Genomic DNA, 25,405 nt, shown 5'->3' on the forward strand with positions numbered 1-25,405 from the left:
AGCACTCTAGCTCTATGGTCTTGTAGAATCTATGGTAAATATGATCTATGAGAGGGGTGAGGGTAAGGAGTTCTACTAATCCACTCATCAAAAGGCATCTCGATCATAGCATGATGAGTGTGATAACATGAGAGGAGGGTAGAAGCTAGGGAGTGTAGAGCAAATTAATAAACCATACTAGTACTATATTTATACTAATATACTTAATAGATATACTCATAACTATACTTATGTCTATAATATTTTTACTCATAACTATACTTATATTTACTACCATTCATATTTATATTTATACTTACAAATAAAGTGACTTGGAGATATACTTATAATTATAATTCTCATAGAATCTACACATTAAACACTGATCTATTTTCAAAGAATCTAAAAATTAAAATATAATCATAAATTTTATTAAAGTTAAAAAGTATTTTTATTAATTAAAGATGGTGATTAGTACATAACGACCCCACAATCTCAAGGATGTGGGGGGGTAATACATTGCTTGCATGTTACATAGTATTCACATCTCCTCCTAAGCTTTTTACCATGTGGATTAAAATCTTGGTTAGAGGATCATCTAACATCAATGTTATCTCTTGCCTAAGAAATGCAAGAGGCCTCTTTATATTGCTTGTAACTAGTTGTACCTCTCTATTTTGCACTTGTTACACATACATAGTGTTTTCCAAGTAATGAAGTTACTAACCATTAAAAAAACTATATTAGGAAAACTATGCTTTTTTAGTCACATTCATTCTAATCATAGCACTTCTCACCTAAAGGTAACATCCAGCTTTGAAACTCAGGAGTTTATTCCAATCATAGCAGGTCTCACCTAAAGGTAACATCCAACTTTGTAACTCAGTAGTTCATTCCAATCAGAGCAATTATTTGTATGAGAATGGAGAACGGGTAAGTCATAATCTCTCAAATATTTCCCTTTATGTATACATGTTATGTGGTATGGATATCCAAACATAATGTTTTCTCGTTATGGTAGGTGGATACATTGGCGCTTAGTATGTTCTATCGAGTAAATTGCCATGTCCCTATTATTGATCGCGAGGCTGGGCAAAATGTTTTAAAGAAGTTATTTAACGCTCAACGAAATTTCATTTTTGAGAAGAATAAGAAGCATTCATTCCAACGCACGATGGTCTTGGAGCGCTACATTCGAGGTGGTGCAGAAAGATCTCCTATGTTCTTTAGGTGAGACAATTTTCATTCTGTTCATTTTCATAGCTACTTTTTCAAAATACTTAGATGCACGTTTATGATTGCATTTCATTGTAGGTGGCTAGTGGAGACCTTCTCAAGTGAAGGAGATGGTGTCTTGGACGTTTTTGCGGGATGTGGAGGCTTGGGACGTGCATGCCAAGGGTTAAAAAGGTACTATATGGGGATAGAGAATGACATGGAGGTAGCCAGAGCATGTCTGGGAGATTTCTCATTAGAGGATAGGTCGGGATGACACGTAGAAGATTGCTATAGTTTGTGGATCAAAAGACTTTGTAATCGAGATTGTCATGGTTTGGAACTTTAAAGATCGATATATATATTTTTGATCTTTAAAAGATTGTGTTTTATATTTAAGTAAGTAAGAAAGTATGTATGTATGTATATAAGTTAGTGCGTAGGTAGCTCTTGTATGTATGTATGTATATGTATATGTACGAGGTGTATGAATTTAGGTAGATATATGTATATATATAATTATATCAATAAGTATGATGTGGATCAAAAGACTTTGTAATTGAGATTTTCATGGTTTGGAACTTTAAAGATTGGTATATACATTTTTTATCTTTAAAGGATTATTTTTTATATTTAAGTAAGTAAGTAAGAAAGTATGTATGTATGTATGTATATATGTTAGTATGCAGGTAGCTCTTGCATGTATGTATGTATATGTATATTTTGTATGTGTATATGTATGAGGTGCATGAATTTAGATAGGTATATGTATATATGTAATTATATCAATAAGTATGATGTGGATCAAAAGACTTTGTAATTAATATTTTTATGGACTAGATCTTTAAAAGACTAAAATTTATATTGTTGGTCTTTCAAAGCTTGTTATTTATATGTAAGTAAGTTCTTGGTCCTTTACAAAGCTCATAGTAAGTTCTTGGTCCTTTGTAAAGCTCGGACTACTTGTTCATTGCTCCAAAAAGCTCGGCAAAAAAAGCTCGCAAAAAAAAATCCCCCCTCCCCACAGTCCAGGCAAAGCAAATTGGCGCAGCAAATCGTCCTCTACAGCTCACGAAATTCACAATTCTGCAAGTGTATCTTTTTTTAAGATAATTTGATATTTTTGCTGCTCTAGATCAAATAGCTCTAATTCCTCTTGGCCCTAGAGGTTTTCAAGGGTGCTCTACAAGCTGGTGAAGACAGATTTTGATTTGATCAAGTCTACAGTGAGATCCAAGCAGGTGACTGGTAAAACAGAGATTAAACATTCAATGTTTGGTCAAATCTTGTGTTTCTTGGCTTAATCCTCTACTAGACTGATTGCTATTGATGGCTTTGAAAGGATTCAACCTCATTTGAACTCTAAGGCCTCAGATCTGGACTCCTCGCATACTCTATTTTTTACAGATAAAGTAAATGATTAATTTGTTAATCAGTGCTAATCACTATTTTTTGGTGCAATTGAGGGTTCAAATTAACCAATTAGGTATCTGATGCAGATCCCTATAACTTCAGATTGCAATTCGGAGATGGTTTGATACTCCAACCATTCCGTGTACAAATTGGTTACCCTTGATTTAATGTAATTTCTGGTGGTAAAATTATGCTGATAAATTTATGGTAATCATCATTTTGCATTTACCCCTTGGTTAATGCCTGCAAATCACAATCAAATTCAAGATTATTCACAGCTAGAGTTGCATTTGGGAAAGTGCATACGAATGAATACTATATGCATTATGTATTGGGTACATTACATCATTGTAAAAATGGGATCAGACACTACCCTTGTCCTGAATAAGGGAAGAGGCATGACCTCCCACATAGATTTGGGTTTTCATTGCATAATGACACAAGATAAACATCAAGAGCCCAAAAGAGCTGTCAACAATACATTAAAACATGTTGCTCACATGGAGCAAGAACTGACGGCGATCAAGCTCATGACCCCAGCCATGAAAGAAGAAGAACATTTCTTTCCAAGAGGAAGATCCACACCGAGAAAAAGAGCTAGAGGAAGCATTGAAGGAAGACATGGACGCGTGAAGAGAAGCTGCCCCACAACAAGAAGATTGAAGACAAGAGAAGATGTGAGGCTCCAAGAAGTGAGAAGCCATGTGAAAATCTCTGAGAGAGTGAGAGAGAGAAACCCCACAACCCAATGTAACCTGCCCCAACAGAGTAAAACCACCTCTGAGCCACCGATGATGTAGGCCATGTGGTAGATGTATCGCGGGCACTTGTAGTAGCCTTGGATACATAGAGAGAGAGAGAGTGTGTCAAGGACTATGAGTTTAGGGACTTGAGGCACTGGTCGCGGACTTTCAAGTAAGAGGAAAACTTGGTATAGGGTCCAGGTGTGCTAGGAGTATTCACTTGAGGGGAGGTGTTGAAATATACAAGTGAATAGGGTGTGTGCGAGAACAAGCCCTTGGTGGCAAGAGGCTGTAAAAGAGAATGTGTAAATGTGAGAGAACCTGTGAAAAGGTGAGAAGTATCTACTAGGAGAGAATAAAGGGTAGCATGAGGAGATTTAGGAGGTGTGGAGATATTCTGGGAGAGGTGGAGAGAATCAAGCAAAAGAGGTGGAGTGAATCAAGGAGAAATCAGTGGGATTGGATGCTTGGATGTAAACTCTATAAATTGAGGCATTGGCCTAATGAGAATTTGTTGGGCTTTTATTATCCATGCCTACATTAAGCTATCAATTAATTGCTCACTAATCACATCTTAACTCTCTAATCTCTTTGTTAATAATGTTGATTCTAGCATTTGATCCACCATAGCTCATCACATTGTTGTAATTTTAACAGTAGGTTGGGATATTTGCATTTTGTGTTATAGATTCATTAATTACAAAATAAAATGGTTTGAACTATGTATTTAGGATGCTTTCCACCACTAGGAATAAGATTAAGGGAATCAACTACCCATTGTATTGGTTGCCAAAGGGCTTTATAATGTTTCTATTAGCATTGATCTTACCAACATAGGAAAATAGAGGAACTTTTGATAGTAGCCACAACAATTAGTTGAGGAACAAAGGTCTTTGGTATAAATGTGGTGAGAAGTGGCATAAAGAAGACTTCAAGTCATGCAAGACTAAGGATGACACTATCAACATGGTTGTCTCAATTGTGAATGAACTTTATGCATTTAATATTAGATTAAGTATTGTACAAGAAATAGCCCACTTATGAGGGTACGAGAGAAAGGGTGCTACAGAATGTGGAATACCTCATCAAATAGAAGGGTTTACCTACTTAAGAAGTGTCATGGAAACCCGCCACAATTTTAGAAGGTCATGTGAGAAAATTTTGGATGCATTTGGTGAGGTAAATGTAGGGGAACAACATTGATTCAACTTGCTAGAAATTCCTATAAATCATTGTTAGAGAGATTCATACCACTTGAGGATGAAGATACTTGCATTGCTAAGATAGCAAACTTGATGTACTTTCTTGGAGAGTAAGTTTTGGGTTGTTTTGAGGGAAAATGATGAAGGTTATAGCTATTGGAGATCATATACAACCATGCTTGCGAAGTATAATGATGCTCTCACAATTGGATTAAATATGAGATTCATTCATTCACCTTTGGATGATTGGTACCCAAGCATTTATGATTGGAGATCCTACCCATGTGGATGATTGGTACCCAAGCACTTATGATTGGAGATCCTACCCATGTGGATTATCTAATCGATGCAAGGTTTCACAGATGAAACCTATAGGTGGGGATGGTTTATAAGAAAGTTCTTATGGACCATCTATAATAGTAGGGTCAAGGCCATGGGCTTGGGGGAAGTTGCCCAAGTATGGGGTGCATCAATATGTGGTAGTATATAAAGGTAGGAAGTATAAATACCAACTATGGGATCTAACCAAGGATATAATCATTTTACTAATCAAATGAAGCTTTAAATATTTCTTTGCTGTGTCTCTCCTACACGTCTCTCCTACACAAGAGAGAGAGAGTGTGGACTCCTCTTAGGTCTAAACCATGTAAACTTTGGCTAGATTTTGTTTTAAAAAATTGTTTCCTTTCTCAACTAAGTTCTCTTGTCTTTATGAGTTACTCATAGTGCTTAGTCACATTCATTATGGTTAGTCTCATTATTCTTATTGCTAATCAACACTTTGTGTGAGTTACTCTATGTGACTGTTAATCTACCCTTATTTCTTAATTTGTTTGTCCACCATTAAGAAACCCTCTTGTTTTTAACATGTAGTAGATCATTAAGAACTATGTTTACGTATCTAAAGTCACACAATATTTTTTTTCCCTTTCTTGTTTAAATAACTTTTTTATCTTCATTTATTTGCAACGGTTGTTAAAATAGTATTGGAGGTGCAAAGATCTTACAACAAGGGAGAAAATAGACCACTTAAAGAATCTACAAAGGTACTCTTAGTAGATCTGAAAGTTTACTCAATAGTGCTAAAACTTTGGATATACATTGCGTAAAATTTTGCATGTGACACTTTTCTTAAAATCATGTGACACCTCCTCTAAAAACTTTTACAGCTACATGTTGGGTGAGAGTCTCATGCCCTTGAATCTTTGTGAGATTGAAGATATTGAAAATAGAATGGTTATTACACTTAACAAGATAAGAGAAAGAATGGTAAGTGTTGTTTACATTTTATTACAAGTTTTATCTTTGAATGGTATGTGAAAATATTATTCAATATGGTAAAAATATCATTATTTTCTTAACGTTAAATTTTTTCTATGTTCAATGATGTAGGTGCAACTATTACAAGATGAAGCTCAAGAACTTTGTGAAAGGGTAAGATTTATAAATAATAATGAGAGGATGAATATCATTTTCAATCTCTGATATGTTTTATTTAATATTTAAACATTTTTTATTTAAATAAAATAATAAATTTAGTAAATAGAATTTTTATTAATAAATCTATAATAGAAACAAGTTAGTATTAATTGTATACTATTATAATAGACATATTAAGAGCCACCATATTTACAACAAAATAACAGGCATAATAAGAGTTTACAAAATATAACAAGATTAAAATTTTAAGGCCTCTATTTGTAATAAAGTGAAATGGTCTCATATAATGAATAATGGACCCAAGATCAATGTCCATGGACAACACTTATAATAGTGTGAAAGGGGTGGTCATGTATATATGTCAAATAGGCCATATTTGGGGTACCTTTTGTTGATAACCAACATAATATAACTCAATTGCTCGCTTCTCTCTCTAAACCTAGGCTAATAATCCTAATCTAGGATAACTAGGTTAATCCAAGGCTAATCTAGAAGCTCTTTTCTTTCATTGGTATAAGAGCTTAGTTTTTGATCCACTTGCTTCTTGGTTTCAAGAAAATTTGAGAAATTCTTGGATTTTTTTATTTTCTTGATCAAGAAGAGGGACATGGTGATCTTGATTGGGTGAATTTAATCTTCTTGATTCATTTTCTAAGCTTTTGGGGCCATGCATTTGCTAAGGGCCAAATTTTGAGGCCGCTCCTAATTTCAAATCCCAAGACCAAAATTGGGAAAACATTTGCTAATCAAGATTAATGCTAATCCAAATATGTTTTACCCCTTTCCTCCTATATCTTGCTTGATTTTTGAGTGATACAAGACTTAAATGTCTAGTCAACAGCTTGCCATATCTTAGGGCATTGACTTGCCAGGTAATAAGCTTCACAATGAGACTAGCTTTGGTAACCTTCATTGAGGATTTCTACCCGTGAGGCCGCTCGACAGCTATGTGCATCTTCTCATCTATTGGAGCCAAATACCTACCATTGAAGCTTTTCATGACTTGTGGAAGGGATTTAACATTGATTAGATAGTATAATCGAGGAAAATGACATCTATACACTCCTTCTTCCTCATGGCAAACTCACACAGGTCATCGCCAACAATTGAGAAAAAAAATCTAGAAAATCAGGAGGTTCAAGCTTCATAAACCTTTCATAACCTCTCAAGCTTATTCCATAATGTCATCTCTTCATGTTTGAAAGTTTGTTCCAGCTACAATTAGGCAAAAAATGGCTGTGTGTTTTCTTCTTAGGATTTTTTTGAGAAGAGAGTGCACAATGTGGCCTAATTAAGTGCTAACGAAGATGCTAATCATGAGTAAGATTTGATTAATACTCTACATAAACCTTTAAATGAGCCTTGTCATGCTAAGATAGAAGGTTATTTATCAATTTGGGCCTTTCATAATAGGAACCTTGATTGCATGCAATTGTACAATTATTCATGCTATTCACTTGTATGGAGAGCTATACCATGCCAATTAAGACCATATGCAATATTGCATACTTTTGTCAGAGGATGTGTGTTTTAAAGCTAATGAGCCAATAGAAGTGGATTCTTACAGAATGGGTTATCAGATGTGGATGACAGGTTGTCAGAATTCAGATTTTCATATGTTTCTAATTTTGTGGTTGCAAGTTGGGTTTAAAATTACAAGGTGCAATGTGATCAGAATTCACTATTTTCAAATCAGATTTCACTTTTTCAGAGTCAAATTTCAAAGGATGTTGAGGAGGAAATTCCGTCAGGTTTAGAAAAATTGCACAAAGGTGTGAAATATGTAGATGACACTTTGTATAGTTCAGAACTAATGTCAGATCATTTCAGACAGAAAAAACAGATCTTGGAGGATTTTTTGATTGTCAAGGCAGACTTGTACCTAGTTTTGGAGAGGACAGAAAAGCTCAAATGTGCTATTTCAAAGGTGGAGGATAGTCTGTGGATTGCTAATCCAATCTTAGATCATGCAAAAGTGTTAAATCGGATTCAGGAGGATTTTAAGAAAAAGATTTTACCGAATGATTCGACAAAAATTCTACCAGGTGTTCAGGTGTTCAGAAAATTCCACCCCATGTTTTGGAAGTATTTAGAAACTTCTTCTTTTCAAGGAGATTCAGATCATAGACTGAGAAGTGCAGGGAGGAGGATTCAGAATTCATATTTTCATGTGTTGCAGACTTTGAAGTTGCTGATTGGGCAACGAAGAATGCATTATAGGATGCATAGTGATCAGTTTTTATGGTTTGTGGATCAAATCGCATCTAAACAGGTTCAGAGGATTCCAGAGGATTATATGCAGATTCTTTGCAAGATTTTTATGAAATTTTCAGATTTCAAAGCAAACTTGGTTTATATACATCTCAGTAGGTTTCTTGCATATTGGTGTCACATTTTCATAGTAGCAGATGGCCAAATAAACCTACAGGAGCTGATTGAGGCTGATTTTGATGGTTGGAGGATTCAAGCGGAATGCCAAATTCATCAATGGGAAGTTGCAAAACAGTGCAAGCAAGGCAACAATCGATTTCCTATAAGAGAAGTATGAGGATCTTCAAAATGAAAGTCCTTACAAGTTTTTTAAACAAGAGGTAAATGACTTTATTTAGGACCCCATTATCTTGGTCTTCTAATTATTGCTTGATTATCATATTTCATTTGTTCTAGGTTCCTCTTCAACAAGATTCAACTTCTTGTGGATGGAGAAAAGTTGCAAATTCTTAGAGATTCATAGAATCCCAACATAGTAAGCAGACACTGGCTCTAAGTATCACCAATGGCACTTTTCCCATACTCATTTCTCAGATGTTATTCTCTTACTTTTGGGCCAATTTGACTTTATTTATAGATGATTGACTATCCTGAGTCTTGGGTATGGTGGGTGATAGAAAATGCATCTTTTTCATTCTAAATAATGCTATCACACTAGTGGACTCGGACTCTCCTGCACCAGGCAAGCACTCTCTTGCACCAAGCAAGCGTACATCACATAGGAAATCTAAGAAGAAACAAAGCAAGGGGATGCCTATGTTCTCCCCACATAAGAATTTTGACACACAAAATACAAAGTCCCCCAAGGAATCAGTGAAACACACCCCCAAGGACAAAGGTGTTCCCCTCAAGTTCACAAACTTGAAGAAGTCTACAAGGAACACTAGGCAAATCAACAAGAATAGTGAGACAAGGAAGCCTTCACGAGCAAAAAGGCATGTTGATTTTGAAAAATCCCTTAGTAACAAGGAATCAAGTTTAGGTTTGCAGGGAGAGGCTCCAAATTCCACAGGTCCAAGTGTAGATAAGGCACCTAAAGCACCAAACTCCATAGGTCCAGTTCCAGGTCCACATAAGGCACCTAAAGTAGTGAGTTCCATAGGTCCAGATGCATATTAGAAACCTATAGAAGAATAACATGAGGCTTCATAAACATTTAAGCCTTTGTTGATATATAATTTTTTTTTTGTCATGCCTATTTTGTATCATTGTAGCCAATTCTTTCACTTGTAATTACAAACCCTATTCCCTTGTGTTATCAAAATCCTAAAATTTTGTGTAATTGAAGCTTTTGCAATGATCACCTTCCTCCCATCTTGCATTTGTGTTTACTCATTATCAAGATGACAAATGGAGTGACAATTTGAAACGTTTGATTTCATTTGAGAATTTTAATAAGAATATTACAATGAAATCTCCTAGTTTACTCTTGATGATAGTGGCTCAAAACGTACAATGGTTTGGGGACAATCATTTCAAACAAGATATGGTTTTCTCAACCCTTCAACTACAAACAGCTATGCCATTAAGCTTGAACCTATACTTAGAGTTTATACAGTCAAGAAACTCCAGTGAGTGTTTTATATCTTTTAATGTCCAGTTGGCTGTCCAGTTGGGATTTACAACAAGCTTCCTAGGGTCTAAGAATGGTGAAACCTTTATCTTGAGCTCAAACTCTAGACAATTTTCTTTAGAGTATGGGGAACCCATTTTCCTAGACATTTCCTCCACCTCGGATAGTCAAGATGTAAAACTAAAGATTGACGAGAAACATGGTAGAAAAGAGCTAACGAATTGGGACTAGCTTTTCAACTTATAGTGTCACCTAGGTGAAAGCTTTCCCTTGATTTTTAGCATTCTCCAAATACAGTGTCCATGTCACACTCAGTCAATCTCACATGGTTTAAGCTTACCAATTTTGAGAATCCGACCAACTATGACATGTGTGACACATGTAAGGAATGTGGGAGCTTTATTGTGGGTGAATCCAATCAACTTTAAGACACATGTGATGCATGTAAATGTTGTGTGAGTTTAATCGTGAGTGAATCTGATCAACTCTAAGACATATGTGACACATGTAAAAGACATTGTGAGTGAATCCAATGTGGGAACGATTAATATGTTTAATCTTCTATGTGTGCTGACAGTTATAACCAAGAATGGTTGTTTTCTCAAATGGGAGGACTATCATGGAAGTGAGATTTTTCAGAATATTTTATCATGGTAGTGAACCTAATTAATTATGTGTGATGCATGTTTTATGTGTGAAGCATGGTAGTAAATGATTTCCATTTGTTAGAATTATTTTTGTGACTGATTCCAAAGTAATTGTGATCTAACATTGTGGACTATGTTGAGTATAGATCATGAGTTTGGAACAACCAAGGTGGAAATTGGACGAGATTATCTAGCTGAGTAGATGTCTGCAAAATATTTGATTTTTGTATGGTTTGGCCCATTGTACATATGTTGGGCAAGGTTTATTTTTTATGAGATACTTTAAAAGCATTAGACTATGGTGGTTCAATTTCGTAAAAGCTCAATTTTGAAAAAGCTATGCTATTTATGGATCCAAGGGCTGAATTTATGATAATATGATTTAAATACCGTGTGTGGGAGTGGAGCCACGCATGTCGGGGAGAAGATTGCACCCAATCTTGTGTTTTTTTATTTTTATTCTCATGAATTATACTATGGTGTTTATGGTTTATTTCTTCTACTATTCAATTTGTGGAATACTCTAATCTCCATGTACCATGATCCTGTAATAGTGGTATCAGAGCACGAAAAAATCAAGTATTGAATTTGGGTCATAGACACTTGAAGAAAAATCAAGAAATTGATTTTTCCTCAAAGGTAATTGACTTGGAGAAAATTTGAAGACTTTTTAACAAATTCAAAATACTTGCATGGGAAGAGAGAATCTGTAAAAATCCTATAGCAAGAATACAAATACTTTGGGAAAAAGAGAGAGTTTACTAAAAAATATAAGAGATAAAGGAAGAGAAGGTGTTGAAGATTTTTGGGCAAAAGAAGACATGGTTATGTGAATTTTTTACACCCTTGGATGTGATTAAAGATCAAGGGCTAGAAATAAAGCCACCTTTTGAGGAGAGACCATCCATGGTTTTCCAAAACCACCCTTATTCTCTCAAAATCGCCTTTCTCAATTCTAATTCTCTCCATAATACATCCTGATGGATCAAATAAACTCATTGAGGAGATCAAGAACCCATTCTCAAAATTGGTAAGCTTACACTAAGTTGACTTTGTATAATCCTACAAATCAAAGATATTCCAATTATCCTTATGGGAAGAAAGCTCTTTGCGTCAATTTCAAGAGAGGGAGACTAAGATTAAAAAAATTTGGATCTGTCTTTTCAAAGCTTAATTATATTTCTTTTTCCTCTCTACCCTCCTGGATGACTTCATCTACGCACTGCTCTCTTTTTTTCTCTCCAAATGGCACTACGCACTTGGAAGATTTTCTATTGTGCATCGTCTTGAGGGCCATATTCCATTCATTGGAGAAACTTTTTACAAAGATTTAATAAGGTTACTAAACTGTTAATTAAAAGATTAGCTTTAAAGCTTTAAAAGTTAAAACTTTAAAGCTTTCACATATCATCAAAGAGGGTTTCAAAGTGCAGTTTGTGGACATCAAATATTATTAATTTTTTAGATTTTGGGAGAAAAGAAATTCAGCACGATTAACTGGGTTTTCCTCTAAGACATTTCTTTCAACTCTTTTAAAGACTCTTTCAACGAGTTTTTATTGTCAACATCAAGGCATTACTGGATTATTATTTTTATTCTTGATTGGTGGATGCCATCGACTTTGACTTGACATGGAACATTGAAAATAATAGCTAAGTTTATTTATTTTATCGCAATTCATACTATCTCAATATTTTTCCTTCTTTTCTTTAATCATGACTACAATTCCACAACCACCTACTGTCCAAGATCAATGAAACGCACTTCAAGCTCAATTGTTGAGTGAGAAGAGGTAAAGAGGATCTTGGCAAAAAAATTATTGCAAGAAGCAAAGACATGCATCTTTGGAATCTAATTCTTTTGATTACGAGGAGAGGACCCTATCCAAAGGACTGTACGAGCTACTCTCAAAGCTCAAGAGTCTCGAAAGGGACGTAAGATCAGCAGAAAGGCTTTTAATTTTCAAGATTATGATGGAAAAAGGGAAGCACACATCATACTCGCATGGTTGAGCTAGCTTGATGGTGATTATTTTTCTAGAGAAATTCTATGAGAAGAGTAAGGTGAAATGTTCCACTAATCATTTGGTAGGCAGTACAGCTCTTTGGTGGAATGTTATTAGACAGGGAAAACACAAACCAGAGTCATGGAAAGAATTTCAAAAATTGATCAAGAAGAATTTCTTACCTCTGTCATATAAGAGTAAAGCCAAACAACAATGGGATATTTTAAGATAGCTCGAAAAGGAGAACATAGGAGCCTATGTTGCCATGTTTTTTGCCAAGGAAGCACAATGGTTCACAAGTGAATGGGAAGAAAAATGAAGCTACAAAGAAGACAATCAATGGTGGTGGAGATTGAAAACCTCATGTGATTACATGCTATAGGTGCAACAAAGAAAGGCATTATGCATAGGAGTGTCTTGAGAAGACAAAGCATCAAACTGCGATCACGAATATGGTTAAAGAAGAAGACAACGGCGACCAACCTAAACAAGACGGTACTCCCAATCATGATTTCTACCCCTAGAGAGGTAAGCCTAAAACTCATAATTATGTATTGTTTAAGTTTTTTAAATCCTGACCAACTGTGACATGTGTGATGCACATAAGTAATGTGGGAATTTGATTGTGAGTGAATCCAATCAATTTTAAAACATGTGTGATGCGTGTAAAGGTTGTGTAAGTTTAATGGTGAGTGAATTCGATCAACTCTAAGACATGTGTGATGCATGTAAAAGACATTGTGATGAGTGAATCCAATGTAGGAACGATTAATGTGTTTAATCTCCTGTGTGTGCAGATAGCTATAACCGACGACGGTGGTCTTCTCAAATAGGAGGACTATCATGAGAGTGAGATTTTTCAAAATATTTTATAATGGGAGTGAACCCAATTAATTATGTCATACATGGTTTATGTGTGAAGAACGTTAGTAAATGTTTTCCATTTGTTAGAATTATTTTTGTGAGTGATTTCAAAGTAATTTTGATCTAACATTGTGGACTTTGTTGAGTATAGATCACGAGTTTGGAGAACAACCGAGGTGGACATTGGACAAGATTATCTAGTCGAGCACATGTGTGCTAAATATTTAATTTTTTATGGTTTGGCCCATTGTACATATGTTGGGCAAGGTTTATTTTTTATGAGATACTTTAAAAGTGTTCGACTATGGTTCAATTTTGTAAAAGCCCAATTTTGGAAAAGCTACACCCAGGAAAATTGAAAATGAGATGGATGAAATTCAAGATCTTTGAAGAAGGAGATGCAGTCCTGCTTTTCTCATCAAGAATAGGATCCCACCCCTGGAAAACTGGCCCATTCAGAATTGTTAGAAAAATGGGGACAGGAACCTTTGAGCTGGTAAGTCTAGATGGTGAAAGGCTAAGAAAACTGGTGAATGGATATAGGCTAAAGCCTCATTATGAAAGAATGCCAGAACAAGGAAAAGTGTGTCCAAATTAAAGAGAATGTGGGGGAGAGGGAGAGCTTCAATCCCTAGCAAGCAAAACACACACACACAAGAGAGAGCAAGACACAAGAGAGAGATGGATAGCTTAATTTTTTTGCTATCTTCTTCTTCTCTACTTAACCAACATAACATAAAGATAAGAGTACACACTATATGGGTTAGTACTCAACTACTACAACATACAAGGGTTGGTCCATAATGTGAACCTAACTAAATGTGCTGGCGCTATAACTATGCCAGTCTCTAATAATCCAAAATGTCTATCACACAGGCTGTCATTCCACTGGCCGCATATCACCCATAATCTCACCAGCCATGCCAGTGCTGTAGATGCGGAAGCTATCACCCAAGCGGGTCATTAATGTCCGTTGTAGCACTAGTTGAGCTCGATATCTCAACACTCTCTCTTGAGATCAACTCCACATACTGCACTCCAAGTAAGCTCCTAAACTTGTGGAGCTTCTCTGTGCCCAATGCCTTTGTGAAGATGTTAGCTACATAATCCTCTATGCTGACATATACCAGATCTACATCTCTTGCTAGAACCTTCTCCCTCACAAAGTGATAATGCACTTTAATGTGCTTTGTTCTAGCATGAGATACTGGGTTACTCGCTAACTGTATGCTACTCATGTTGTCACAATATATGACAACTGCCCTATCCACGGGCTCTCCATGTCACCAAGTAGCTTCGGAAACCAAGCTACCTCACAAGCTGCCTTATAGCAGCACCCCTGTACTCTGCCTCTATACTCGACACCAAGGCAAATGTTGGCTGCTTCTTACTGCTCCAATTCACAGTAGCTCTCCCAAATGAGAACATAAAACCACTGGTAGATCTCATGTCTTCAATACTACCAACCCAATCAGCATCTGTGTACCCATGCAACTGTATCTCTGTACCAACCTCATAGAAAAGTCTATAATCAATTGTGGAGTTTATGTACCTAAAATAGCCTTCTCTTACATAGGACTACGGTATACTATTCTTTCTCTAAAAGAAAAGCTATGGAGTTTTGGTCTCTTCCTCCGAAAGACCATAGCAATCTAAGCTTTTTTTCTAAGATATTAGATAAGAATGAAGGGATATATACATCTCAAACTCTAGGATTACCTTGAGGCTACTTGCTGCCTTCTCACAGTTTTCTCTATGTAGAGACCCTGACAAAAACAAAAAATTGTTTCGGTTATAAGTCTCTGATAAAATCTCAGAATATGGTCGTATAACCAATCAAAAGAACGGGAAGACATCTAGTCTACAAACCATCGCGGGCAGAATAGGCAAAAATGTGTATATATAGCCACAAACACACCATCTTTAGAAACGCGTTGTTTTTCCACATTTTTAGTATGCATGGACTCTAAATGTGTAAAAGTACTCTAAATATGACCTCTTATCACCTAAATTCGAAATTCTATTTTTGGGGATACTTATCTCTTAATAGAACTATTCTTATGTTCTTATTTCTTTTAGGATTTTTTTTGGAGCTAATATTTTTATTCTAACACTTTTCTAATGTTTCTAGCCTTGTTGTCTCACTGTTCTCTAATTACACTCTCTTTCCTTATTGAAATCTATATTAAAATAGACACATACATACATGGCTTGGGAGGGACCTTACAATCTCCCCCACTTAAAAGATTCAAGATGTCCTCATCTCGCGAGCCAGGGTAGTATCTAAGTAAATCCTCCTGTCTCTTTCAAAGTTGTAAGATTCCTCCCCAGCCTCTCAAGATGTCCAACATCTTTCTGTGTAATCAAATCCCTCTTCAGAAATATAAAAGATCTTATTTCTAACTGTTTTAGCCTAGAGAGAGAAAATTATTCTAGAGAGAGAATATTCAGATTATGAATATTTTTGGATAGAAAAATAACTCATCTTATTAAAATACGTTCCCTTGAAACAGAAATTCAAAAAGAATTTTCCAATGTGCAATTGGAATTAATTGGAAATAGGTATAAAGGACCTTAGCCTAAGGGTCTAGATTTTCAGAAATTTTTGGATTATGGTCCAATTAAGGTTCCTATGGGCCAATAGCATCAATCCATGTTTAGGGAGGAGATAAATCCAATTTGTAAAAGAAGATACCCAAAAATGAGTAAATGCTCACATAAGATGAAGAGTTGACTATGTACAAGGTTTATTAGTAAGAAACTATGAGTAATATCAAAAATATGAGATATTTTGGGTATCCAAAAATGAGTAAATGCTCACATAAGATGAAGAGTTCAAAATGTACAAGGTTTATTAGTAAAAAACTATGAGCAATATTAAAAATATGAGATATTTTGGATATAATGATTCCATTTTGACACATATGTAAGGAAGGGGAGTCCATTAAAGGAGGTGCATATTTCACATGCTTGAATGAGTTTTAAACTCATAAAAATTGTGATATTTTTATCTCTCCTCTCTCTTGAATCAAACCAAATCAAAATGGAACCAAACCGAATAAAAAAGGAACCAAACTAGATCCAAATCTAGTCCAAAATTCAACCAAACTGATTTGGAAAATTCTAGAATCAATTTGTTTGGTTAGGAGCTCAATTTTTCCTATAAATAGAAGCCTCCCCCTTATTGAAAATCAACAATGTTTAATGCATTGTTACTCTACTCCACCTAAGCCAAGAACTGTGAATTCAATAATAATTCACTAGTTTTTGACACTTCCCTCTTTCTTCAATCCCCATTGGTGGCTCCATCAACATACTAAACCAATTGATTGGTTGGGGACCTCTATCGTGAATAAAGAATCAAGTAATTTGTAAGGTAAATGGTGAATTTTGATTCTTTTCTATAATTTCTCAATGTTTCTCTCTTCTCAACCCCTCTCAAGCTTGAGAAGCTTAATTGAAATGGTTTTTTGAATGCTATTGAAGTTAATTGATGAATGGTAGTGAAGAGTTACATAGTTTGATGAATGCTATTGAAGTAAATTGATTAATGATAATTAAGAATTACATAAATTTTAATTTATACTTAATTCTAATGATTTTTATGTAATTTCTCTCTCTCACTCAAGAAATGGTCATACTCATGACCCATTCTCAATCCAAATGAAGCTTTTCATAAAGCTTTTCCTTAATCCAAGATTGATCTATGCTTGAGGCCAAATTAATGGCTTTTTTCTATGCTTTTAGTTTATGTATTTCATGAATATTGATGATTCAATACATTATGGATTAATGATCCAATTAGGGATCATTCTATTTATTTTCTTAATGATAAGCTTTATCCCTTAGAAAATTTGAGATTTATCAGTCATAGCAGCGGAGCTATGGCAAAATTTTTATAAAAATTATGCATAAAATCATTTCATTCAAAGCATGAAAAGAGGACTTCCTACCATATTCTAGGAATTATCATCCTAGATTAATTGAAAGATATTCATTGTAATCATAGAGAAATTGATTTTTATATTATGCATAATTGATTTTCATGCAGAGAGGTATGCATAAAAGATTATTATTTTAACATAAAAGTGTTACTTTTATCAATTTTTAAATTTCATGCATAGAAGTATGCATAAAGGATAATTTTTATATATATCAAAAGTGTTACTTTTATCATTTTTAATTTTCATGCATAGAAGTATGAATAAAGGATAATTTTTTATATATTAAAAGTGTTACTTTAGAAAAAAAAAGAGAAATTGAGATAGTACCTTCAAGAAAGATAATTTTAGGTCCTAAACTCTGACTCAGACTATTGACCAAGAACTAATTCCTTCATCAGTTTCAATCAATGATGATGTACCAGTTCAAGAAAAATGTACCCAAATCACCCACCGAATCTGAAACTAAGTTAAGATTTGTGATTTTGATCTAAGGATCAAGTTAACAGAATTCGAGGAATTCTGTTTAGAATTGAGAACTGGATCTAGAAGTAATGAGATACGGATTTAAGATACTCATGGTATTCAAACAAAATCAAAACTGTAAACTTGCATAGAAACCCTGTCTTCTTAAAAGACTGTCTTACGCCAGAATGCTGGAGGGAGCATTTGGCATATATGTTTATCTAAGGGAAGTTCGGTTGCAATAGCTGACGGGGAGTGTTCGAGGGACAGCTCACGCGGCAAGGCTTGCCGAGGTCTTGACCAGCCCCGGTATGGTTAAAATGGTGCGCTTCCGGTATGATGGACGAGGGCCAACGAAGTGGTCCCTGAGTGAAGTGCCAGGACACCTAAGGAGGATCCTGGAGGGTTCTGACCAGGCGATGCATGGGCTCGCGGTGCCGAGGACATCCATGCGTATGTTGAGGAAGATATTATATGATGGACCTATGTTTTTTGTAATCTATTACTAGATCTCGTTGTTGACTCGCTGGTCTCAAAACGGAGAGTCTAGAGTGATACTGTTTTGTTGAGAAATAAAGACTCAATGAGAAATTTTTAAGTATGACATGTATAACCCATAAATTTTTTATCAAGGATTGTTTTTATTAAAGTTTAATAAAGAGGAGTGTGTGCGTATCTGTTTTCTAAAGCTAAAGTTAAGAAAGGCATTTCAATTATGGGGGGTGAGTACTTGTTTGGTTCCACCGATTCCAGTGGTAGGGTGGTGGCTAACCCATGGGCCGGATGGGGTTAGGCTGAAATTAGTGGAGTTTTAATAATCAAACTGAAAAATATTAGAATTATGCTAAGATTCGGATAGTTAGACAATTCCCTGATAAATTTTTCAAATAAGTGGATCAACGGCTGTGCCTGACCTTGATCAAGGAAAAAGCGTTGAATTTACTAAAATGATCAAATTATATTAGTGATAGTTTCCTTCTATCTGATTTATTCAGTTGAAGGATAGCGTAGAATTGTTCACGTTAGAAAAATTTATTTATTTTATTAAAAAAATTCATAAAGTTGGAATCGTCCCGGCTTTCTGGGCATGGGAATTTTTCTCGGTTTTGTTTTTTTTGGAGTGACCACTAGCTTAGTCTCGTGCTCGGATATTCAAGGGCGAGGCCCCGAATGAGAAACCCTGCCTCGCGCGGAGGGGCAGAGGGAGTTGGTATCAGAGCCAAATTGAAAGCTAATAAGGATAAATAAATTCTTATCTGAAATGATAAAGAGAACTCAGAAAAGCATTTTCATAATGTATTTTCATTCCGTAAGCTTCTTTAATGAAGAAATTTTAATCAAAGAAATTGTTTTTATAGATGGAAGTTCCCTATTTATCTAGTATTCCCGACCTCACCCAGTCTCAAGATATGATTGCATTTGCCTTCGAGCATCTCATCTCTTCCGCTTCAACTCGAATAAGCCGAACAAGACTCGCACGCCATTTTGAGGATTTATATTTTCCTAACCCAGTGGAGAGAATTCAGCATAAGTGGTTTGCAGGGCAATATGTCCACGCCTCTTACAACCGCCGTGCAATGCTGTGGGAGAACCTCTCATTGGCTATGATCTTAGTAGATGCTCTCAGCAAAAAAACCTCCTTGCTTGCAATTACTGTAATATCAAATCCTTTGATTATTCAAGCAAGTGAGAAGATCATGCAAGATAGATTCTTTGGCCCTATTGCTACCCTACTTATGTTGTAAGATTCCTCCCCAGCCTCTCAAAATGTCCAGCATATTCTCCTGTAATCAACTCCCTCTTCAGAAATATAAGAGATCTTGTCTCTGCCTGTTTTGGCATAGAGAGAGAAAATATTCTAGAGAGAGAATATTCAGATTTTGAATATTTTTGGATAGAAAAATATCTCATCTTATTAAAATGAATTCCCCTGAAATAGAAATTCAGAAAGAATTTTCCAATGTGCAATTGGAATTAATTGGAAATGGGTATAAAGGACCTTAGCCTAAGGGTCTAGATTTTAAGAAATTTTAGATTATGGTCCAATTAAGGTTCCTTTGGGCCAATAGCATCAATCCACGTGTAGGGAGGAGATAAATCCAATTTGTAAAAGAAGATACCCAAAAATGAGTAAATGCTCACATAAGATGAAGAGTTGACTATGTACAAGGTTTATTAGTAAGAAACTATGAGTAATATCAAAAATATGAGATATTTTGGGTATCCAAAAATGACTAAATGCTCACATAAGATGAAGAGTTGAAAATGTACAAGGTTTATTAGTAAAAAACTATGAGCAATATTAAAAATATGAGATATTTTGGGTATAATAATTCCATTTTGACACATATGTAAGGAAGGGGAGTCCATTAAAGGAGGTGCATATTTCACATGCTTGAATGAGTTTTAAACTCAAAATTAATGTGATATTTTTATCTCTCCTCTCTCTTGAATCAAACCAAATCAAAATGGAACCAAACCGAATAAAAAAGGAACCAAACTAGATCCAAATCTAGTCCAAATTCAACCAAACTGAATTTGGAAAATTCTAGAATTCAGTTAGCTTTGGTTAGAGCTTCCCTCTCCTATAAATAGAACATGAGTCCTTTGAAAAAAATAGAAGAATTTTACTATACAAGAGTTATGCTGAAATAATGCTAATTTCTACTATTCTCTAAAATTCTCTCCAAATTGAAGAAATTGGAGCTTCCCTCTTTCTTCAATCCCCATTGGTGGCTCCATCAACATACTTAACCAATTGATTGGTTGGGGGCCTCTACCGTGAACAAAGAATCAAGCAATTTGTAAGGTAATTAGTGAATTTTGATCATTTTCTATAATTTCAAAATGTTTCTCCCTTCTCAACCCCTCTTAGGCTTGAGAAGCTTAATTGGAATGGTTTTTGAATGCTATTGAAGTTAATTGATGAATGGTAGTGAAGAGTTACATAATTTGATGAATGCTATTGAAGTTAATTGATTAATGATAGTTAAGAATTACATAAATTTTCATTTATGCTTCTCAATGTTTCTCTCTTCTCAACCCCTCTCAAGCTTGAGAAGCTTAATTGGAATGGTTTTTGAATGCTATTGAAGTTAATTGATGAATGGTAGTGAAGAGTTACATAATTTGATGAATGCTATTGAAGTTAATTGATTAATGATAGTTAAGAATTACATAAATTTCTATTTATGCTTAATTCCAATGGTTTTTATGTAATTTCTCTCTCTCACTCAAGAAATGGTCATACTCATGACCCATTCTCAATCCAAATGAAGCTCTTCATAAAGCTTTTCCTTACCAAGATTAATCTATGCTTGAGGTCAAATTAATGGCTTTTTTCTATGCTTTTAGTTTATGTATTTCATGAATATTGATGATTCAACCCATTATTGGGTTAATGATCCAATTAGGGATCATTCTAATCATTTCCTTAATGATAAGCTTTATCCTTCAAAATAAATTGAGATTTATCAGTCATAGTAGTAGAGCTATGGCAAAATTTTTATAAAAATTACACATAAATTAATTTTATTCAAAGCATGAAAAGAGAACTTAATCCTACCATATTCTAGGAATTATCATCCTAGATTAATTGAAAGAATTTTATTGTAATCATGGAAAAATTAATTTTTATGTTATGCATAACTGATGATTATTTTATTATAAAAGTGTTACTTTTATCATATTTGGATTTCATGCATAGAGGTATGCATAAAAGAATTATTATTTTAATATAAAAGTGTTTCTTTTATCATATTTGGATTTCATACATAGAGGTATGCATAAAAGAATTATTATTTTATTTTAAATTTTTTCTTTGTATCATATTTGAATTTCATGCATAGAGGTATGCATAAAAGTTTATTATTTTATTATAAAAGTGTTTCTTTTATCATATCTGGATTTCATGCATAGAGGTATGCATAAAAGTTGATTATTTTATTATAAAAGTGTGACTTTTATCATATCTGGATTTCATGCATAGAGGTATGCATAAAAGTTGATTATTTTATTATAAAAGTGTGACTTTTATCATATTTGGATTTCATGCATAGAGGTATGCATAAAAGTTGATTATTTTATTATAAAAGTGTGACTTTTATCATATTTGGATTTCATGCATAGAGGTATGCATAAAAGTTGATTATTTTATTATAAAAGTGTGACTTTTATCATATTTGGATTTCATGCATAGAGGTATGCATAAAAGTTGATTATTTTATTATAAAAGTGTGACTTTTATCATATTTGGATTTCATGCATAGAGGTATGCATAAAAGTTGATTATTTTATTGTAAAAGTGTTACTTTTATCATATTGGATTTCATGTATAGAGGTATGCATAAAAGATATTCTTTTTATACTAAAAGTGTGATTTTCATCATAAATGGATTTTATGCATAACTTAGATGCATAAGAGAAATTCTTTTATTCTAAAAGTGTAATTCCTACCAAATTGAATTTATGCATAAGAAGATGCATAAAAGATTGATTTTTAAATTCAAAGTGTCATTCTCATCTAAATTGAATTTATGCATAGGAAGATGCATAAAAGAATAGAATTTCAATTCAAAAGTGTTACTCTCATCCAAATTGAATTTATGCATAGGAAGATGCATAAAAGATGGATTTTTAATTCAAAAGTGTCAATTCTCATCTAAATTGAGTTTATGCATAGGAAGATGCATAAGAGATGGAATTTTAATTCAAAAGTGTCATTTTTATTTAAAATAAATTTATGCATAGGAAGATGCATAAAAGATTGATTTTTAAATGAGATGTGATAATATGTGATAAGATGCGTATGGGAAGTGATAGGATGTGAGAAGAGGTGTATGAGATGTGATAAGATGTGATAAGATGCGTATGGGAAGTGATAGGATGTGATAAGAGGTGTATGAGATGTGAAAAGATGTGATAAGAGGTGTATGAGATGTGAAAAGATGTGATAAGATGTGTATGAGATGTGATAGGATATGATAAGAGGTGTATGAGATGTGATAGAATGTGTTAAGATGAGTTAGGATGTGTTAAGATGTGTATGGGACAAGGTAGAGAGTGTATCTGATGGGATAAGATGTATATGGGATGTGTTAGGGCGAGAATGGATGTATGGATGTAGATACGGATGTATGTATGTATGTGGATGTGGATGTATGAATGAGGATGTGAAAATGGATGTATGTATGTAGATGTGGATGTATGGATGTGAATGTGAATGAAGATGTGGATGTAGATTCGGATGTAGATGTATGTATGTGAATGTGGATGTATGAATGAGGATGTGAAAATAGATGTATGCATGTAGATGCGTATGTATGAATGTGAAATTAGATGTATGTATAATGTGGATGTATGAATGAGGATGTGAAAATAGATGTATGCATGTAGATGCGTATGTATGAATGTGAAATTGGATGTATGATGTGGACGTACGAACATGGATATGTATGTAGTCTATATGAGTGAATGGATGAGAATGAGTACACATTGAATGGAATAGGGAATAAGTAATGTGGTCCGAGAGTGGATAATGTGGAAAGACGAGAGTTCGTTATAGAAACTGTATTTTGTGACTGTTTGTAAATGACTGTTTTATGTCAAGAATGCTGGGGAAGCATTTTGACCGTCTTGAGGATTAAGGTCATGAAGACCGAACTGATAAAGTTACAACTGCTGACGGAGAGTCAATGGAGGACGTCTTGCATAGCAAGGTCGATCGAGGTCTTGACCAGCCTCGGTTCAATTTAAATGGTGAGCTTCCGGTACGGTGGATGAGGGACCAAGGAAGCGGCCTATGAGTGAAGCGCTAGGTCACCTAGGAAGGATCCTAGAGGGTGCTCACCATACGGTGCTCGGGCTCTGGGTCGCCAAAGATACCCACACGTGTGTCGTGGAAGATATTGGAACAAGGAGTAAGAGTTGTTTTCTGAAACCGGGCATGGATCTGGTTGATTGACCTTGCTGGTCCTCAACGGATGAGTCTATGGCTCTTTTATATGGATCTGTGGGTTGATCTTGCTGATCTTCGACGGAGATTCCATTCTATTATATGAATATATTGCCGGTTACTATGAGCTAGGAACTATGGAAAAGGCCCCTGAGTGAACAGGTGGTGGTGAGCGTTCTGGTTGCCAATGATGCCATAAGTACACCGATGAATGAATGACGGGAAATAAGGATTCAACTAGAGACTTTGAGGATTGTCATCAGTGACATAATGGTTTCATTAAAGGATTGTTTGAAAGTTAATTGATGCTGAGAAAGCGTTGATCCCAATGATCCAAGTGCAAGTTTCGTCCTTGATTGACCAAGTACCTTTAAAGGTGCAGTCGGATCAGTTTGATCAGTAATGGTCTTGACTACGTTAGAGTAAAAGTTATCCTGGGTGGAATCGCCCGTGCTTTCCGGATAAAGGAAGTTTTTTCGGGTTCGGTTTTGGAAAAAATCGACGGATTAGTCTTTTGTCCGGATATCCGTGGTGGACGAGGCCCCGAGTGTGGGACCCTGGCCCGCGCAAGAAAGGCTACTTCCGCTCTTAGCACCCCGAATCCGTTGCGCGGTGGAAATAGGGATCTCACGGTTGGTATCAGAGCGAATTGGCTAATAAAGATCAACTGAAAAGCCAAATATGTTAAAAATTTATCAAGTAGCACAAAAAGGTTATAATTGTGTGATATAATTCATACAAATTGATATTCAAACTAATTTCGTAAATTAGTAATTGGGTCTTCAAATGGAAGTACCGCAATTATATGGAACCCTGACTTGCTTGAGGCTTCGACATGATAGTATTTACCTTATAATTCCAAGTATCATGACTAACCGTATATACCGAGGGTATAACTGCAGCTCTTTACCAGCAGTATATACGAGTAAATCTAAGACTTGAAATTATAATCATTAATGCTATCTAGTTGATGAATTTGAATGTGGTTGATATGATTTTTAATTCTGTTTGGGAACTGATGAATTGATTTGGATTCTGATTGAAAAATGATGATCCCTGAAAATGGGTTGAAATGTAATAAGCTGAGCGAAACCACAATGTGGATGATTGGGACGAGTCCCTGTAATGATAAATGATGAAAATGATTTCAGCAAATCACTATGAGATTAGTGGATTGTGCTGTCAAATTGCTACTGTTAATACTTGAGATGGTAGATCAAGTTAAGGGATGACAACTTGAGAACTTGCTTAACTAAAATTCCCGTGGAGGAATGTTTAGGAGGAAATTTTTCGGTCTAATGTACCATTATCGTGTTAAAGATATGAATGATATGATCTGAATGAATTGTTATTTAATGATGAGTTCTATATAAGAGATATTTATCCCCATATTCTGTTGGGTTGACCGGAATATAAGGAACCCCAGAAAAAATTGGATCTTAAGCAAAAGAGTTGTCCTCTACTTGCGAGATGAGGACATCTTGCACTTTTTAAGTGGGGAAGAATGTAAGATTCCTTCCCCAGCCTTAGAGGTATACAGGAGTAAGAATCTCCTTTTCTGATCTAATAATTATTCCTTCTCTAAATAAAAGAAAGATTCTATTTAAAAAGGGAAGACACTTTCCCAGAATACCTTCTCAGGAGCCCACCTATTTTAAGGATTCAGAACGATGAGTTCAGTGAGAACCGGTATT

General features: G+C 35.0%; 1 long non-coding RNA gene across 1 annotated transcript; it reads left to right on the plus strand.

Moving 5' to 3' along the window:
• Nucleotides 1–507: 507 nt before the first annotated feature.
• LOC147626687 (uncharacterized) lies at nt 508–1,545 on the plus strand. The gene is made up of 3 exons (XR_015268689.1): nt 508–841; nt 1,001–1,209; nt 1,294–1,545. It is a non-coding gene; the product is annotated as an uncharacterized LOC147626687 (long non-coding RNA).
• The last annotated feature ends 23,860 nt before the right edge of the window (nt 1,546–25,405 follow it).

This window comes from Cibotium barometz, chromosome 22, assembly GCF_041138505.1.
Source record: "Cibotium barometz isolate CiBa-2024 chromosome 22, ASM4113850v1, whole genome shotgun sequence".
In the NCBI taxonomy this organism is placed as follows: domain Eukaryota; kingdom Viridiplantae; phylum Streptophyta; class Polypodiopsida; order Cyatheales; family Cibotiaceae; genus Cibotium; species Cibotium barometz.